Consider the following 5,452-nt stretch of genomic DNA (forward strand, 5'->3'; position numbering starts at 1 on the left):
GGTGTATTTTATTATTTTATATATATAGTCTCTTGCTTTACATATATGTCTGTGTACTACATGCATGCCTGGTACCCACAGAAGCCAGAAGAGGGCATTAGGTCCTCTGGGACTAGAGCTAAAGATGATTGTGGGTACTGGGGATCAGACTTGGGTCCTCTGTGAGAGCAGCCAGTGTGGCTTCACAGGCATGCAGGTCCTCTGTGAGAGCAGCCAGTGTGGCTTCACAGGCATGCAGGTAGGCAAAATAGCCATGCACGTAAAAATAAAACTCATAAAATTCTAAACACAAAATAAGCTTATTGATGTGTACATACATGTATATGCGTGTGTATGGATGCCCACAAAGGCCAAAAGAGGACATCAATCACAGGAGCTGCAGGTGCAGGCAGGTGTGAGCCACCTGGTATGGGTACTGGGAACTGAACCCCAGTCCTCTGAAAGTAACAAGCATTGTTAACCACTGAGCATCAAGTGTGCTGTCACGCTGCTCAGTCACAGTGCTTTCCAGTGTGAGTATGGCCATCATGGGCTAGGATGCCCCATGTGGGGATGGGCCTGGGTAACAGAACTGTGACGTAACATGCTTTCTGACCAAAGAGGGGCATCTTAAACCTGAAAAACCTGAGAAGCCACTCCCCTCCACCCACACCTGCCTCCCTGCCCTGGGTTCCAGTGGGAACCTGGATGGTTCTGCTGAGTTTGCTCGTGTGGTGTCAGGGAACCAGCTATCCTTACCCTTACCTTATCCTGTGGGAACCTTCCAGGTCTGAATGCAGTGCTCATGTGGGATGGCATCTAGTCCCTTTCTCTGCCCAGAGGGCCTTCCAGGGCTCTCCTCTACCCCTCATCTGTCCCTCTGTCCACATGCAGCCACATCCTCTGCCTGGCTCACGGGCTTAGCTCCTTCTTGCTAGGCTGGCTATCCAAGTGTAGAGTAGGGGCTACTCGCTATATCAGAAACAAAGATGAACACATTTGTGTCTTTTCCACAGTGTTAGAGTTCATTGAATAACAATATGTTCACAAGGTATAGATAGCTGTTTTGGTGGCAATAATGTGCCAGACAACCTGGCTTTCCTTGATAACCCGGCTGAGGCAAAAAGTTTCTTTCACTCCAATCTTAATTACTAATATTAACTATCAGAATATACATAACATCATATAGCGTGTGTGTGTGTGTGTGTGTGTGTGTGTGTAGGTTATCGAGTAACCACAAAGAGTTGACAGGGAGTTCCCAAGAGGTCAAAGATGTCAAAACTGAAAAAAAAAAAAAAAAAAACAAAAAAACAGAAGGTGCAGGAGTCTCTATTGATAAAAAAATGGAAGCCAGGGATGCTGTGGCAACCACTACTACAGTGAAAAGGCAGGTGTACTGGCTATTTTTGTGTCAACTTGACACAGCTGGAGTTATCACAGAGAAAGGAGCTTCAGTTGAGGAAATGCCTCCATGAGATCCAACTGTAAGGCATTTTCTCAATTAGTGATCAAGGGGGAAAGGCCCCTTGTGGGTGGGACCATCCCTGGGCTGGTAGTCTTGGATTCTATAAGAGAGTAGGCTGAGCAAGCCAGGGGAGGCAAGCCAGTAAAGAACATCCCTCCATGGCCTCTGCATCAGCTCCTGCTCCCTGACCTGTTTGAGTTCCAGTCCTGACTTCCTTTGGTGATGAACAGCAGCATGGAAGTGTAAGCCGAATAAACCCTTTCCTCCCCAACTTGCTTCTTGGTCATGATGTTTGTGCAGGAATAGAAACCCTGACTAAGACAGCAGGATTGGATCTAGGCAAAAGAACCGGCAGAGATGGACAGACAGCAATTCAAGTAGGGTGCATGCAGTGGGGAACCAAGCCAAACTGAAGCCCCTGGTGAGTCAGGAGTTCTCTGCCTGTCAGTCCCTGATGGGCACACACTAGCTGTCAGAAAGGGCTATTGCCATAACAGCCGTTGGAATTTTGAAGGCTGGTGGAGTTGGGGTTCTAATGTGCTTCTTTCTCCCGGTTCCACAGTTTGAGAAGAAAGCACCACAGAACCAGGAGGGTAGGATACAGAGGCCATTGCTTACAATGGAAGAATGGAAGCACTTACCCCAGAGGTCCTTAGTGTGACTTTTTAAATTAAGATTTGTGTGTGTGTGTGTGTGTGTGTGTGTGTGTGTGTGTGTGTGTGTGTGTGAGAGAGAGAGAGAGAGAGAGAGAGAGAGAGAGAGAGAGATGTATGCACTGCACTCTGTGCACAGGTGGCTGCCAAGATCAGAAGAGGATGTTGGAACCAGGGAAGCAAGCATGCAATTGTAAGCAGCCTGATGTGGGTACTAGGAATTGAACTCAGGTCCTCTGTAAGAACAGCGAACACTTAATTACCGATTCACCTTCCCACTTTCCTGCTGGGACTTTTTAATCACCAATAGCCAGTGTCTAAACAAACAAACCAATAACCAGTGTCCCGCGTCCAACGGGGGAAGCTGTGCTCCCCCGTTACTCAGGTGGCAGGACCCTGGGGAGTCTGTCACAGTCTCTCCTTGCAAATGGGCTGAAGTTGGGGGGAGCTTGCTTCAGAGAAAACAGGTCCTCAGCTGTGGGGACATGGAGGATGGAAGAAGAGAGAGCTAGGGAGGAACTGAGCCCTTTTCTGGTCTCGGGCCTTTCCTGTATTTCTCAGGCAGACCCCACTAACCAGGATGGTGGAGGCATCCAGGAACCTGGCCTAGATTTCCTGCTAGGATAGAGGCTGAAATGCTCAGCCTAGACAAACACTATCCCTCTGGCAGAAGCAGAAGAGAGCAGGTGAGACCTGGAGGTCCTTAGGGGAGGTTTATGGAGTGAGACAGGAAGCTGAGGGTAAGACTGCAAACCCATCTATGTCCACCTCCAGTACAGAGGTGAAGGGAGTCTTAGTCTATTCCTGGCCTGTGCTCTGCTTCACCTTGGCATGGTGCCCAGACCCAGGCGCCATTGTCACTGGCCTGCAACCACTAGTCCCTGAACTGAGTCTTGCCCGACTGTGTAGGGGCAGTGCCCTCTTGTGGCAGGTCTTGGGAAATTGTACATGGGATCACATGTAGGTTGGGTCAGTTTATCTGTGTCCATTCTGCTTGCGGTCCTGCAACTTCTTCTGTGGCCCACCGATCGTTTCTGATATTTTCCTCCCTCTGTCTCCCGGCGATTCCCATTTATAATGGACTTCTATGGAGACTTGTGTAGTAGGCTGTGCTTTCCTCTGATTTCTTGGTAGGTTCATAGTCTTATCAGACACTGGCTGTGTGCACTGGCCATTGGCCTGAATCCTCATCTTAAGTCTCATGCATGTGCTTCTGAAGGGACAGTAGTGGAAGAGATGGAAGATCAGGGATACAGAGTTAGATGGTTCAATGGTTAAGATTGTATTTAGCCACTTGTAAAAGAGCTGGCTGCTCTTCCAAAGGTCAGAGTACAATTCACAGCACATACACCGTGGGTGGAACCATCTGTAGCTTTAGTCCCGGGGAATCTGATGTCCTGTTCTAGCCTCCAAGGGAATTGTATGCAGGCAGACACAGGGTGCATAGACATACATGCAAGTGAGAAATCTATACACATAAACAAACAACAAGAACAAAACCCTCCTCCTGTGTGACAGTGCCCTAAGGATGACGCATCTCATTGCCACACTCTGCACAAACACTTGGGACCTTTTCACTTTGGGAAGCCAGCCACAGCTCCAGCTTCACACTGAGGTTTTGTGCTACCTTCTGAACTCTGGAAGCAGCCATCCCTGGGGTCATGGGTCGCTTGGGATTTCCCCCACATTACGAGGAACACAGCCAAGTACTTCACAAGGCACTTGTTTGTATCAGGAACTTGCTGGTATCTGTCACAACATATCCACACCCACACACAGAATATCACAAATGCTACATCCCTGAATCCACAGGGAACAAGGGTCCTCAAGACCAGGAAAGCTGCCCCACTGAGCCTCTGGGGTCTACACTACCAACCTCAGAAACCACCATGGAGGGAATGCCATCTCAGGCCAGGCACCTGCTGAGAGCAAGCTGAAACAAGGATTTGAATGAGAATGGTTGCCTAAAAGACAATCCTAGGATGCAGAACTGAGGGACCAAAAGGATCAAACGAAGTTGGCCACTCAAGGGAGAATTGCCCAGTCATTCACACGGCTGGGAAATTGAACCCGAGTCTACCCAGAACCTTCTGTGAAGCTGTGAACCATCCATGAATAGATAATGAGAACTCTTTACTAATTGGCCTAGTCAGCCATTGCTTTGGGGCCCAGAGGTGCACTGACCTCTTTACTATGCCAGGTTAGTTAATGACTAGCTGGTGCCTCTGCCTTCCCACAGTGCACCTTGGGCTGGACCAACATGGAGTGTTTGCACAGTCTCCGGGGAGCCCAAATCCATCTCTGTTCATCGACTCAGCAGTGGAGTCAAGAAACCCATTGATGAAAGAGACGCTTGTAGTCTGTGTATAAACTCACATTCATGAACTGGAGATGGCTCAGTGATGGTGACCAAGCGATGCTCTTACAGAGGAGCTGAGTTCAATTCTCAGCATCCCCACAAGAAGCTCACAACCCTTGGATCATGGAAATAGATGACATCTCAGTGCCACCTGCCACCTCACAGAACAAGGTTACCTTGGTAAAACACTGTCCCTGACCTGACAAAAAATGTTCATGGTAGTAGTAGTTGGAATGAGAAATGTCTTCCTCTGTAGATTCCTGAATTCGAACACTTGGTCCCCTGTTGGCACTGCTGTTTGGGGGAAGTTGTGGGACCTTTAGGAGGTAGAGCCTTGCTGGAAGTATGTCACTGGAGGTGTGTGTGTGTGTGTGTGTGTTACATATTCTTGGTGCCCTCACAGGCCAGAAGAGGAAGTCAGATCCTCTTAAACTAGCAGCTAGTGCTCTTACAGCTCCAAATCCCTGTTGTTCAGGCTAAGCTCGAATCTTATAATAGCCTCTAACTTGGGGCTCAGAACACTGAGTCCTAGGTGGAAGCTAATAGTTACTGGTTTTTAATTCCAGAGAAGTCTGGCCTTGATGCCCTAATCTTCCCCACACCAGCCACATCTCCTCTCTCACTAGTCCAGCTGGACCTCATCTTCTGGCTCCAGAACTACTAGACCCCCACCCAAGGATCCCCTTCTCCCCACCAGCCAGCCTTGGTGGTAGCCCTTCCCCTGTGTTTCCCTGAGGCTAACTGCCCTTTCTCAGTTTTCTTCAGGCAAAGCCAGACCTGTGCAGTCAGATCCCAGGAGATGTATCCACCCTGGTCTGCCCACTTATGTCCTGGGATCGTGGGGGCTGTTCCAGCAACACAGACTTCTCAGGAACAAGATGTCACCATAACATCACAGCTGGAACAGCCAGCATTCCCAGGAAGCTTTGTAAGCTTGGTCCAGCCCAAGGCCTGCAGACAGCACTGGAGAGCCCAGCCTGTGTTGGCTGGATGACA

The sequence above is a fragment of the Mus caroli genome, unplaced genomic scaffold (assembly GCF_978045245.1).
Source record: "Mus caroli unplaced genomic scaffold, Mus_caroli_1 scaffold_8, whole genome shotgun sequence".
Classification (NCBI taxonomy): domain Eukaryota; kingdom Metazoa; phylum Chordata; class Mammalia; order Rodentia; family Muridae; genus Mus; species Mus caroli.